Source organism: Lynx canadensis, chromosome D1, assembly GCF_007474595.2.
Source record: "Lynx canadensis isolate LIC74 chromosome D1, mLynCan4.pri.v2, whole genome shotgun sequence".
In the NCBI taxonomy this organism is placed as follows: domain Eukaryota; kingdom Metazoa; phylum Chordata; class Mammalia; order Carnivora; family Felidae; genus Lynx; species Lynx canadensis.
This window is the reverse complement of record NC_044312.2, coordinates 63045849-63061090: the sequence shown is the minus strand read 5'-3', so window position 1 is coordinate 63061090 and position 15242 is coordinate 63045849.

The following is a 15242-nucleotide window of genomic DNA, read 5'->3' as shown; positions in this document are numbered from 1 at the left end:
TAAAAATGTGTTGATTCTACTACATTCTAAACATGGTATGAGACACCACATTAATGGGGAAGAAAACTGACATGGATCTAGCCACCCAGTTAATGTTTAGTGTTGAGTAGCCAGTATTAAGAAAGCTAGTTTCATTTTATAGGCAATGGGAAACTACTGATATAATGTAATGTGATTACTGTAAAGGAATCTTGATAAAGGCAATGACCTTGACTACTTTGTTCACATTTTTATCCCTGTGACTATCCTAGTGCTGGCCATATGTTTGATAATAAGTAAATATTTAGTGAATGACTGAGATTTGCATAGTGTAAATTAGTTGCCCAAATCCACGCAGACACTAAACAGCAGAGTTGAATTCAGGATAATATAAAAAACAGGAAGTAGTATAGTTCAATATAACATTTCAGGATATTGAAAGTGTTATAATGTTTAAGAGGATGGCCTATGAAGTTGAGCAGATTGATATAGATTTGAATTTCAAGTCAGTTTCAAATCCTGTCCCTCACATCACAACTAGTGGCACCCAGTAGCACCACAAGTTAAAGTGAGATTCAGGTTCCTATGAGATCCAGCTCATCAGCCCCATGGTCCCAGTAACCCAAACTAAGACTGTTCTCAGATGGTTTGGAAAAGGAGGTGGAACAACGTGAGGAACTGACTGCAGATCATAAAACCTTCTAGATTTTTTCCTCAGAGCCAAGGAAGCAGCTCTGGTTCTGGTTACTGGATACAGGCAGTTGACTCCTTAAGTAGGATTCCATCTGTTGTGTCACTGGTAAGTTTCAGGGTTAAGGGAGGAAAGCCCATGTCGTGCTAGGCCCACAGAGGCTGAGTCACAAGAAGAGTGAGAACAGAGGACTTTTTCCTCATTCTTTTTTTTTTTTCATTTATTATTTATTTATTTTTATTAAGAAAAATTGTTTAAGTTTACATCCAAATTAGTTAGCATATGGTACAGCAATGATTTCAGGAGTAGATTCCTTAGTGCCCATTATCCATTTAGCCCATCCTCCTCCCACACACCCTCCAGTAACCCTCAGTTTGTTCTCCATATTTATGAGTCTCTTCTGTTTTGTCCCCTCACTGTTTTTATATTATTTTTGTTTCTCTTCCCTATGTTCATCTGTTTTGTCTCTTAAATTCCTCATATGAGTCAAGTCATATGATTTTTGTCTTTCTCTGACTAATTTCACTTAGCATAATACCCTCCAGTTCCTTCCATGTAGTTGCAAATGGTAAGATTAAATTCTTTTTGATTGCCGAGTAATACTCTATTGTATATATATACCACCTCTTCTTTATCCATTCGTCCACCGATGGACATTTGGACTCTCTGTATTTTGGCTATTGTTGCTAGTGCTGCTATAAACATGGCGGGGCATGTGTCCCTTTGAAACAGCACACCTGTATCCCTTGGATAAATGCCTAGTAGTGCAATTGCTGGGTCGCAGGGTAGTTCTATTTTTAGTTTTTTGAGAAACATCCATACTGTTTTCCAGAGTGGCTACACCAGCTTGCATTCCCACCAACAATGCAAAAGAGATCCTCTTTTTCCACATCTTTGCTAACATCTGTTGTTGCCTGAATTGTTAATGTTAGCCATTCTGACAGGTATCAGGTGGTATCTCATTGTGGTTTTGATTTATATTTCCCTGATGATGAATGATGTGGAGCATTTTTTCATGTGTCAGTTGGCCATCTGGATGGCTTCTTTGGAGAAGTGTCTATTTATGTCTTTTGCCCACTTCTTCACTGGATTATTTGTTTTTTGGGTGTTGAGTTGGATAAGTTTTTTATAGATTTTGGATACTAACCCTTTATCTGATATGTCATTTGCAAATATCTTCTCCCATTTTGTCAGTTGCCTTTTAGTTTTGCTGATAGTTTCCTTTTCTGTGCAGAAGATTTTAATTGTGATGAGGTCCCAGTATTCATTTTTGCTTTGGTTTCCCTTGCCTCCAGAGACGTGTTGAGTAAGAAGTTGCTGCGGCCAAGGTCAAAGAGGTTTTTGCCTGCTTTCTCCTCAAGGATTTTGATGGCTTCCTGTCTTACATTGAGGTCTTTCATCCGTTTTGAGTTTATTTTTGTGTATGGTGTAAGAAAGTGGACCAGGTTCATTCTTCTGAATGTCACTGTCCAGTTTTCCCAGCATCATTTGCTGAAGACACTGTCTTTATTCCATTGGATATTCTTTCCTGCTTTGTCAAAGATTAGTTGGCCATATGTTTGTGGGTCCATTTCTGGGTTCTCTATTCTGTTCCATTGATTTGAGTGTCTGTTCTTGTGCCAGTACCAAACTGTCTTGATGATTACAGCTTGGTAGTATAGCTTGATGTCTGAGATTGTGATGCCTCCTGCTTTGGTTTTCTTTTTCAAGATTGCTTTGGCTATTCAGGGTCTTTTCTGGTTCCATACAAATTTTAGGATTATTTGTTCTAGCTCTGTGAAGAAGGCTGGTGTTATTTTGATACGGATTGCTTTGAATATGTAAATTGCTTTGGGTAGTATCGACATTTTCACAATATTTGTTCTTCCTATCTAGGAGCATGGAATCTTTTCCATTTTTTGTGTCTTCTTCAATCTCTTTCGTAAGCTTTCTGTAGTTTTCATAGTATAGATTTTTCACCTCTTTGGTTAGATTTATTCCTAGGTATTTTATGGTTTTTGGTGCAACTGTAAATGGGATCAATTCCTTGATTTCTCTTTCTGTCACTTCATTGTTGGTGTATAGGAATGCAACCGATTTCTGTGCGTTGATTTTATATCCTGCAACTTTGCTAAATTCATGAATCAATTCTAGCAGTTTTTCGTGGAATCTTTTGGGTTTTCCATATAGAGTATCAGTCACCTGTGAAGAGTGAAAGTTTGACCTCCTTGTGGCTGATTTGGATGCCTTTTATTTCTTTGTGTTGTCTGATTGCAGAGGCTAAGACTTCCAATACTATGTTGAATAACAGTGGCGAGAGTGGACATCCCTGTCTTGTTCCTGACCTTAGGGATAAAGCTGTCAGTTTTCCCCCATGGAGGATGATATTAGCATTGGGTCGCTCATATATGGCTTTTATGATCTCGAGGTATGATCCTTCTATCCCTACTTTCTTGAGGGTTTTTATCAAGAAAGCATGCTGTATTTTGTCAAATGCTTTCTCTGCATCTATTGAGAGGATCATAAGGTTCTTGTCCTTTCTTTTATTGATGTGATGAATCATGTTGTTTTGTGGATATTGAACCAGCCCTGCATCCCAGGTATAAATCCCACTTGGTCATGGTGAATAATTTTTTAAATGTATTGTTGGATCCGGTTGGCTACTACGGCTGTTATGGATTTTTGCATCCATGCTCATCAGGGAAATTGGTCTGTAGTTCCCCTTTTTAGTGGGGTCTCTGTCTGCTTTTGGAATCAAGGTAATGCTGGCTTCATAGAAAGAGTTTGGAAGTTTTCCTCCATTTCTATTTTTTGGAACAGCTTCAAGAGAATACGTGTTAACTCTTCCTTAAATGTTTGGCAGAATTCCCCTGGAAAGCCATCTGGCCCTGGACTCTTGTTTTTGGCAGATTTTTGATTACTAATTCAATTTCCTTACTGGTTATGGGTCTGTTCAAATTTTCTATTTCTTCCTGCTTCAGTTTTGGTAGTGTATATGTTTCTAGGAATTTGTCCATTTCTTCCAGATTACCCATTTTATTGGCATATAATTGCTCATAATATTCTTATTATTGTTTTTATATCTGCTGTGTTGGTTGTGATCTTTCCTCTTTCATTCTTGGTTTTATTTATTTGGCTCCTTTCCTTTTTCTTCTTGATCAAAGTGGCTAGTGGTTTATCAATTTTCTTAATTCTGTCAAAGAACCAGCTTCTGGTTTCATCGATCTGTTCTGTTTCTTTGGTTTCGATAGCATTGATTTCTGCTCTACTCTTTATTATTTCCTGTCGTCTGCCGGTTTTGTGTTTTATTTGCTGATCTTTTTCCAGCTCTTTAAGGTGTAAGGTTAGGTTGTGTATCTGAGACCTTCTTGTGTATCTTCTTCCTTCTTTAGGAAGGCCTGGATTGCTATATACTTTCCTCTTATGACTGCCTTTGCTGCGTTCCAGAAGTTTTGGGTTGTGGTGTTATCATTTTCATTGGCTTCCATATACTTTTTAATTTCCTTTTTAACTGATTGGTTAGCCCATTCATTCTTTAGTGGATGTTCTTCACTCTCCAAGTATGTGTTACCTTTCCAAATTTTTTCTTGTGGTTGATTTCGAGTTTCATAGCATTGTGGTCTGAAAATATGCATGGTATAATCTCGATCTTTTTGTACTTACTTAGGGCTGATTTGTGTCCCAGTGTATGGTCTATTCTGGAGAACTTTCCATGTGCACTGGAGAAGAATGTATATTTTGCTGCTTTAGGATGATATGTTCTGAATATATCTATTAAGTCCATCTGGTCCAATGTGTCATTGAAAGCCATTTTTTTCTTGTTGATTTTTTGATTAGATGATGTGTCCATTGCTGTGAGTTGGAAGTCTCCTACTATTATGGTATTACTATCGATGAGTTTCTTCATGTTTGTGATTAATTGATTAATATATTTGGGTGCTGCCACATTTGGCACATAAATGTTTACAATTGTTAGGTCTTCTTGGTGGATAGACCCCTTGATTATGATATAATGCCCTTCTGCAACTTTTGATACAGTCTTTATTTTAAAGTCTAGATTGTCTGATATAAGTATGGGTATTCTGGCTTTCTTTTTTTGACCATTAGCATGATAGATGGTTCTCCATCCCTTTTTTTCAATCTGAAGGTGTCTTTAGGTCTAAAGTGCGTCTCTTGTAAACAGCATATAGATGGATCTTGTTTTCTTATCCATTCTGTTATACTAATGTCTTTTGATTGGAGCATTGAGTCCATTGACATTTAGACTGAGTACTGAAAGATATGAATTTATTGCCATTATGATGCTGTAAAGTTGGAGTTTCTGGTGGTTTTCTCTGGTCCTTTCTAATCTTTTGTTTCTTTTGGTGCATATATATATATATATATATATATATATACCTGTATATACACATATATACACATGTATATATATATATATGTATATAAATATATAAAATATATATAAATATATTTACCTTTTCTCCCCTCAGAGAGTCTCCCTTAAGATTTCTTGCAGGCTGGTTTAGTAGTCACAAACTCATTTACTTTTTGTTTGTCTGGGAAACTTTTTATCTCTCCTTCTATTTTGAATGACAGCCTTTGCTCGATAAAGAATTTTTGGCTGCATATTTTTCTGTTCAGCACACTGAATATATCCTTCCAGTCCTTTCTGGTCTGCCAGGTTTCTGTGGATAGGTATGCTGCACACCTGATCTGTCTTCCCTTGTAGGTTAGGGACTTTTTTTCCCTTGCTGCTTTCATGATTCTCTCCTTGCCTGAGTATATTGTGTATTTGACTATGATATGCTTTGTTAATGGTTGGTTTTTTGTTGAATCTAATGGGAGTCGTCTGTGCTTCCTGGAGTTCGATATCTGTGTCTTTCCCTGGTTAGGAAAGTTTTTCTCTATGATTTGCTCACATAACATTTCTATCCCTATTTCTCTTCCTCCTCTGGGATCCCTATGATTCTGATGTTGTTCCTTTTTAATGAGTCACTGATTTCTCTAATTCTTAAATCGTGCTCTTTTGCCTTAATCTCTGTTTTTGTGTCCTTCGTTATTCTTTATAAGTTTTTCCTCTATATCACTGATTCTCTGTTCTGCCTCGTCCATCCTTGCTGCCGCTGCATCCATCCATGATTGCAGCTCAGTTATAGCATTTTTAATTTCATTCTGGCTATTTTTAATTTCATTCTGGCTATTTTTCATTTGTTTTATCTCTGCAGAAAGGGATTCTAATCTATTTTTGACTCCAGCTAGTATTCTTATTATCGTGATTCTAAATTCTGGTTCAGACATCTTGCTTTTTGTCTGTGTTGGTTAAATCCCTGGCTGTCATTTCTTCATGCTCTTTCTTTTGGGGTGAATTCCTTTGTTTTGTCATTTTGAGGGGAGAAAAAGAATTAATGAGGTAGAAAAATTGAAATTAAGAAAATTAAAATTAAAAAATATTAAAATTAAAAATTAAAAACACTCCTACACCAAATCGAATAGATGATGCTAGATCCAGGTGTGTTTTGGTATGAGTGTAGAAAGTGGTTTGACAGATTAGAGAAACAACAAACAAAAAGAATAAAAGGGGGGGAGAGAAAAGAAAAAAAAAGGAAATCGTTTGAGAATTTGAAAAAATAAATACACTAAAGTAGACTACAATACATAAAAGTACAGAATATAGTAGAAAAAATTATAGAAAAATATTTTTAATAAAAATTAAAAAGAAATATGAATTTTTTCATTTTCTGTGTTTAAGAAAAAAGAAAAGAAACAAAAAAGAGAAAAAAGATAAAGAAAGAAAAATGGAAAAGAAAAAAAAGAAATTGTTTGAAAATTTGAAAAAGTGAATACACTGTAGTAGACTGAAATAAAATGATGGGAGTAAGATAGATTTGAAAAAATATACATAAAATCAAAAAATATAATAATAAAAATTAAATAAAAATATTTTTAAAAGAAATTGAAAGTAAAAATGAAGTTTTTCTATTTCTGCATTCAAGAAAGAAAAGAAATGAAAAAGAGATAAAAAGAAAAAGAATGAAAAAAGGAAATTGTTTGAAAATTTGAAAAGATGAGTACATTGAAGTAGACTAAGATAAATAGATGGAAGTAAAGTAGAATTTGAAAAAATTTACACAAAAGTAAAAAATATAGTAATAAGAATTAAAGACAGATTTAAAAAAAAATTTTTTTTAACGTTTATTTATTTTTGAGACAGAGAGAGACAGAGCATGAACGGGGGAGGGGCAGAGAGAGAGGGAGACACAGAATCGGAAGCAGGCTCCAGGCTCTGAGCCATCAGCCCAGAGCCCAACGCGGGGCTCGAACTCACGGACCGTGAGATCGTCACCTGAGCTGAAGTCGGACGCTTAACTGACTAAGCCACCCAGGCGCCCCAAAGACAGATATTTTTAATAAAAATTGAAAATAAAAATGAGTTTTTTCTCTTTCTGTATTCAAGAAAAAGAAAATAATTGTAAAAGAGAAAAAGGAGAAAGAGAAAAAAAATTGAATAGATGAACCTGTTAACAGATTGAAGTAGTACTGAAATTGCTTCATTTTCCCCTAGAGGTCAGTCCATGTAGCTCTTTATAGTCCATAGATGAAGCTGGCGGTGAGGTTTGTGTTCTTGAAGAGTGAAGTTGGCCCAGTTGGGCAGGGCCCGGTGTAACAGCTCTGCTCTCCAGTAGATGGCGCTGCTAGCCTACTGGGGTGGAGTGTTGTGGTGCATGTTGGTGCGCATGCGTGGGAGCGTTGAAAAATGGCGCCACTCAGCCACCCAGTCTGTTCTCCTGGATCAGCAGTCGCGCACTGGTCCTCCGTCTTCAGCTCCCGTCCACTCCCCGCTTTTTCCACTCTCCGTGACCAGTCCCCAGGTAGTACCTCTCTCCCACGTTTTGTCTCAGATGCGGCTGTTTTCCCTGGCCCCTTACTTCCGAAGGACTGCAGCTTTGACCTGCTCCACCCCTCTGCGGGAGGGTCTCTCTGAGCAATGGCTGAATGAGCAATGGCCTAATGTCGGCTGCACCCAGGAATGCCTGCTGCATCCTGCTGTTGCCGGTGCCCTGAGACTGCAGCCAGGCGCCAGCCCACCCCCCAAAAAAATCGCGAGACAGTGTAGCAGCAGCATTTCAGGCACCATGGAAAATCGCCACACACATTTGACACCAGGTTTCACCCTCAACAACCTTGCTCCAGCACCAGCGAATGTGGCTGCCTTCCGGGGTCTGCTGGGACCAGGTGGCTTCAACAGTCTCTACTAAATGTCCTTCCATCAGTGGAACCACTTTTCCCCGTGCGGCCTGAGAACCTCCTGGACCCCACTCTGTTCCTGGGGATTCACCTTTCCCCCCAGAGCACCACCAGGTATTGAGCTGTGGAGTTGCAGCCTTTGCTCTCCCCTTGTTTACAGTCTTAATGGAATTTAAACCCTCTCCTTTCTCCTTTCTCCCTTTTTAGTTTAGTCCCTGCGGCTGTTTCCAATTTCCACTTTCTCTCCAGCTGCTTTGGGGAGGGGTGCTTTTCCCATATGCTTCCCCCCTCCCCAGTCTCTGTCTTCTCTCCACCTGCAATAACGGTTCCCTACCTTTCAGGCCTTCTTGCTTCCCAAGTTCAGCTCTTTGTGTTGCATATCTGCTGAATTCTGTGGTTCAGGTTGTGCAGATTGTTGTGTTAATCTTCCAATTGGTTTTCTAGGTGTGTAGGATGGTTTAGTGTTGGTCTGGCTGTATTTCATGGACATGAGACACACAAAAAGCTTCCACGTTGTTCCACCATCTTGGCTCCTCCCCGATTCCAAAATTCTTAAAGGCATTCGAAATGTTGAGAGTACTGATTTCTTGTTTTCAACAAATATTATCTTATCTTTGCAATATCTCTTGACTGGTAAATTGCAAATATTGAATATAAAGGAATATAGTATATAGCAGGTGGAGAGTTGGAGAACTACTTGATTCCTTTAAGTATAAAGAGTATGAAAATGTGGTTTAAAATATTTCAAGGAAATTTTTTAAAGAATGAGCAGAACTTGATTATTAGTTGGATGTGTTGATATGTGTGAGAAGGAGGGAAAGATGACTATATATGCATACTGATAATTGTGTGGATTTTGTTATCTCCAGTTTTTGTTTATTCAAGGAATATTGGCATAAAGTTCTCTTCTTATGAGTAAAGATAGCGGTTGGGTTCCTTAGAGCCAAACATAATTAACCTGGTGGCCTGGTCATAGAGCTGTCCTTGCTTAACCCTGTGGAAAATAAGATTCCTAGGTACACGGTATTTCCTGAGATGCTCATGTTAATTCTGAGTATACATCCTATTGTCTCCACACACGAAGAAGAACATTTTGATAGATTCTTCCCTTAAAAATAAATCTAAGTGCCATTCTTAATCTTCAAGGTCCTGAACTAGTCACATATGTGATTTCCCACATATCATGTGTATACTACTGTCCTTCATCTAGTCCTAAAATCTATTTTCTCCAAATTCCTTAGGTGAATTTTGTAGTCCCCAAATCAGTATGACCTCAGGTTCCCCCAGAGGTGCATTTTCCACTCTCCGTGACCAGTCCCCAGGCAGTACCTCTCTCCCAAGTTTTGTCTCAGATGCGGCTGTTTTCCCTGGCCCCTTACTTCCGAAGGACTGCAGCTTTGACCTGCTCCACCCCTCTGCGGGAGGGTCTCTCTGAGCAATGGCTGAATGAGCAATGGCCTAATGTCGGCTGCACCCAGGAATGTCTGCTGCATCCTGCTGTTGCCGGTGCCCTGAGACTGCAGCCAGGGCTGCATAGTCTGCATATTGTGGTGCATAGTCTCCTAAGATACTAAGGCTTCAGTTATAAAACAGATCTCTTCTGATTTGTGGTGAGGGTATGGGGCTTATGTAGTCACACATCCAACCCTGAGCCCAGGGAAGGGTCAGAAGTTAGATGGTGCTTTCATCTGATTGGCCAACATGACTTTACATACTTGAGAGGAACTTTAGCTTGTTGAAATGAACAACAAGGAGTAGATTTATCCTCTCACCAAAGCAACAACAAAACATTGGACAAAGTATATGAAATAATGGTTCTGAAGACACTGGACCTGAAGAAATGGAAGACAATGATCCCTGAGAGATAGGAAACAAATGTCCTGTTTATTGGACAAAAATTGTTACAGCTTATTGGAGAGAGATTCCAAGCCATTTTGAAGGAAGGGTGAACTTAGGTGTAGTCTGGTAGTCTTTCTGTATTCAGGAAAAGGACATGGGAATCAGGGAAGGCCAAAGTATGTAGAGTTCACAGGGTAGAGTATTAGTGCAGAGAGAACTGCATAGAAAGAGAATTCCAAAGATCTACAGAGGGCTCTCTAACATGCATGTGTGGAAACTATTAAAAAATATTTAAGGAAACAAAAAACAAAAACAAGACTCATATAATTACATAGGGATCTCTGGATAGATTTTCAGAGTTTCTATATTGAGACTTGTGTGCCAGACCCTTTTATTCTCTCATCAACTCATCTTTGGATGGGGGTTTCCCCAGGGGGAGAGCAAAACCTTGGAGAAGACAACTCCCATTGGCAAAGGCAGTGCCCCTAGAAGAACACAGCTGAATGCCCTGCCCTCATCACTGTTACTGTTTAGTGTGAAAGAGAACATCCTAACCAACACAGTAAGTCAAGGAAGAAAGAAGCGTTTTAAGGATCAGAGTAAAAATGGTTCAACTATAATTATTTTTATGTGATATAATCAGTAAACTTAATAGAGTTTTAGAAGTAGTTATATGTTCAATAAGATGTTTAGATATAATAAACTGTAAAAAAATCAATAGTTGTCTTTATACCAAGAAAAATAATCTAGAAATAATAGACATTATCTGCCATTTATGTAATAGAAAACTTATTAACTTATAGAAATTGGCATCTTTAAATACACAAGAATGCTATTTTAAAATTATGCTTAAAGTATTACAGTGAAGACCTGTTGAGATAAACCATGTAAATGAAAGACACATGAACATTTTAAAGATGTCTGTTTTCAGGGGTGTCAGCATGGCTCAGTCAGTTAAGTGTCTGACTCTTGGCTTCGGCTCAGGTCATGATCTCATGATTCGTGGGTTCGAGCCCCGTATCAGGTTCCGCACTGACAGTGCAGCGCCTACTTTGGATTCTCTCTCTCTCCCTTTCTCTGCCCCTCCCCTGCTTGCTCAAGCTCTCTCTTTCTCTCAAAGTAAATAAATAAAGTTAAAAACAAAAGATGCTTGCTTTCAAATTAACTTATAGGGTCAATGCAATTTCAAGAAACATTCCAGCAAAGATTTTCAGAGGACGTTTGGTACAGTTATTCTGAAATATAAAATATATATGCAAGCTAAAATTTCACCAAATGGAAGAGAGTTTTTAAAAAGACTTGTAGGGGCGCCTGGGTGGCGCAGTCGGTTAAGCGTCCGACTTCAGCCAGGTCACGATCTCGCGGTCCGTGAGTTCGAGCCCCGCGTCGGGCTCTGGGCTGATGGCTCAGAGCCTGGAGCCTGTTTCCGATTCTGTGTCTCCCTCTCTCTCTGCCCCTCCCCCGTTCATGCTCTGTCTCTCTCTGTCCCAAAAATAAATAAACGTTGAAAAAAAAATTTAAAAAAAAAAGACTTGTCATACCTTACCAGATAATAAACCATACTACTAACTCATTGTATATCAAATGATTGTGCCTAGGACGAAAGCATGGGATATAACACAGAGTTTATAACAGGCTCATGTATGCGAGTTAAATTGATATGGGACAATATCATTTACATGTATATGATCTTAATATACACATAGAAACACAGATGAAATATACACAATAGATTGTAAATACCAGTTATTTCTAATGGGTGACATTTTGCTGGACATTAAATGGTAGACAGTATTACATGATTTGAATGTTATAATGTCAGTATATTATTTCATAATCAGAGGAAAAATTAAAAACTGCCATTGGTGGGCTATATTGTTCAGAGTGAGAATTCAAAGGATGAGTATCAGATTGAGGAGAAAAACTGTCAGTTTATGTCAGTAGAAAAGAAATGTAAGAAGTCAGTGAATTCAGGGACACATTTAAAGGTCACCAGTTAGGAACTTGTGGAGAACCAGTAAAACATAAGTGTGGGAGGACTGGGAACTACAAAGCAGTTCTTTCACTTTTCATTGGCTTGATTGTAGCATCCCTTTTGAATTTCAGTTTTGGCCATCAGTTTGTTCCGGTGCTATCTTTGCATGGCCCTATTGTGTTCCAGGTGCATACTTCCCAGCACAAGTGAATAGATCGATGTTATTAGATTCCCATCAGAAACAGCTCACACCCTGCTTGCCAGCTGAGTGGTTAGCTCTTTGTTCTCATTGTATCTATTTCAGATGGACCCAATCCTCCTATGCAATATAAACCCACAGGAAGCTCCAGACTGCTACAATTACATCAATCCCAAACAAATTTATAAAGGGCACTAGGAGAATAAGTGTCTGCCCATTTTCTAATGTAAGGTAGCTTCCAGGTGAATTATGTTTATAGGTAGATCAGATGAGGCAATAGGGAAATTAAATATTTATTACCTAACTAAATAAATTGTTTGTCTAAAATCAGTGGGAGATCATATGGGCTAAATATTCACATCTCAAATTATTTCTCTCTTGAACATATTCTTTGCTTGAAGTCTAAGCCTTTCCTAAATTCCTCTCAGATGTATCCTTTATTTAAGTAACTATACCATATGTATCTCCTTCTGTGATTATCAATTACTTTATATATATTTATTTTTCAATGGATTTTCATTGCTGGGAAAATGAAATATTTGAGGACTCACCTCAGCCTGTACTCAAAACTTAACCCTTTTTTGTTTAAACCTTCAATTTTGACATCTCATTTTTGTGGTTGATCCACCTCTAAAATACAGATTTGAAACATCTACCTTCTGACTATCACCTTCTACCTTTGGGCTCAAATTTTCGACTCTCCTTAGGACAGTCACAATTGTCGGACATCAAGAGTCACAAGCCATTGGTTGAATCCCCTTCATGCTATCTTTCATCCCTTTCTTGTCCTGACTTTATTTTTTGTCTAGCTTAGATTCTATAGCCCATCATTTAATTACACTTTTGGAAATAATATAACCTCCTTTGTTTGCTCCTTCCATTGAAGTTGTTTTAAAAAAAACTAAATTCTGTTTAAATATCTGTTTCCTCTGTGAAAGACTGAAATTTGCTAGGAAAAAATCCCTGAAATGAACTTACAGATTTCACATTAAATTTATTATTAGAAACATCAGATGTAATTTCAATACCCAGAAATCTTAAATGTATGATATCATTACAGTAAATGAGCCCATATTCACCAAGTTGTCCAGGACAGAATTCTAAGATTTATATTTGATTTCTACATTAAATACTTCAGTTCTAATTCATCATAAGTATATTGACTTGACTATTCTTCCAAAATTTGTTTATTCAAAGTCATTTCCTCTGCTACCAATATGGTCCATGCCACTACCATGTCTTACCTGGACCAGGTAATGGTCTTCTGCCTGACTTTTCTGCTTCTACCCTGTTTTCCTTCGTATTCATACCTCTTTTTGCTAAGACTTTTTTGATTTGCATTACCTAAACTAATGCTACCATGGTAATGCTCTGTGATGGTACATGATAGGATTTTGTATACTTTATTTTGTATAATTACCAAAACTTTTGGCATTTCTTTGTTTTATACTTTTATCTGTATGGTCAAAAGGAAAGACTTTTAAAAATATTTAATTAAAAATAGTGTTTGTATGTGATTCAAACTTTTAAACCTTAAAAAGAATATTCAGTAAAAGAAATTCATTCTCCATTTCAGTTAGTATATTTCTGACCGCATATAGTACAAGCTCCAAATAATAGTGACCACCAAATTATGATTTTTTTTCCTTTCATGTAGAAGAGTTTCAGAGATAGACATCCAAGGCTGAAACCACAGCTTCACCAGTTTCTCTCTTACTTCTTTATCATACTTAGAATCTGACTTTCATCCTCAAAATTGCTGATGGTTTGGGGTACCTGGGTGGCTCAGTCCGTTAAGCATCCGACTTCAGCTCAGGTCATGATTTTGCGGTTTGTGAGTTCGAGCCCTGCATTGGGCTCTGTGCTGACAGTGCAGAGCCTGAAGCCTGCTTTGGATTCTGTGTCTCCCTCTCTCTGCCCCTTCCCCAGCTCACACACACAGTCACTCTGTCTCTCTCTCTCTCAAAAGTAAGTAAACATTAAAAAAAAATAGTTGCTGATGGTTTAAGCTGGAAATTCAGGTGTCAATCCTGTGCCTGTTCCATGGGAAAGGAGTGAGGGCTAATGACCTTTGTTTCTCAGCTGAGTTCACATTAAAGAGTCTTCTTGGAAACCCCACCAAAGGACATCTACTAACATTCAGAATCTGAGAATCTGAGAGGTAGAGTATTTTAGCAGTATAGATGGGTACCCAAATAAAATTATGTTTTTTGATACTAAGGAAGAATGGGGGCATTGGGTAAACAACGAGCAGTCTCTGAGATACCATTCTATTCTTGTCTGCCAAACACACAATTTTCTTTCCCAGAAGCAACTGTTCTTACAAGATTCTTGTTTATCCTTCCAGAGGTAATTTGAATATTATACACACACACACACACACACATATATATATATAATATAAGAATACATATATTATATATAAGAATATATAATATATAAGAATATATATAATAAAGTATGTATATATTATACATTTATTTACATGTATTCTTTGTATAGCATTAGAATTATTTTGTACACAAAGTTCATTCTCTGAAGTTTTTGCCTCTTCCTTACTTAACAATATATCTTAGAAATTATTCAAATAAGTACATTTAAAGTTGCCTGTTTTCTTTTAACAAGCACATAATTAGAATGAACTCTTGGTGAGAACTGGAACCATGTTTGCCTTATTCACCATTGTATACAGTGCCTAATACAGTTGTGGGGCATAGGTGGTAGTTAGTAGTTGTTTAATGAATGGGTCACACAAATAGCAAATGCCAGAGCTAGGGTTCAAATCTTGAATGGTTTTATCCCCATGATCTTATCCAGAATCTTGATGTGTTAGGTTGACAGATTTCCTTATATTGAACTCTCCTTGCATTCTTCAAAAGATAAATATAGTTGTCAGTTAAAAAAATGTTAAGTTTACTAAACTCAACTTGCTAGGATTTTGTTTAGGATATTAATACCTATGATCATATTCATCAGTATAGTGGAGACAGTAGATAAGAGTCATTTAGAACACAGATATTAGAATCAGATTGATGTGGCTCTGAATGTAGGCTAACTGCAGTGAGTTTGGGCAAGGCTTCATCTTTCCATTTATCCCCTACCCAGTGGGGATAATAGTTCCTACTTCAGAGTTGCTCATTCATATCTAAGGGAGATGATTAAATGAGAAAAAATATAAAGGAACTTAAATAGTTTATGGATTGCCTGGGTGGCTCAGTTGGTTGAGTGCCCAACTTTGGCTCAGGTCATGATCTCACAGCTCATGAGCTTGAGCCCCTCATTGGGCTCTGTGCTGGCAGCTCAGAGCCTAGAGTCTGCTTCGGATTCTGTCTCTG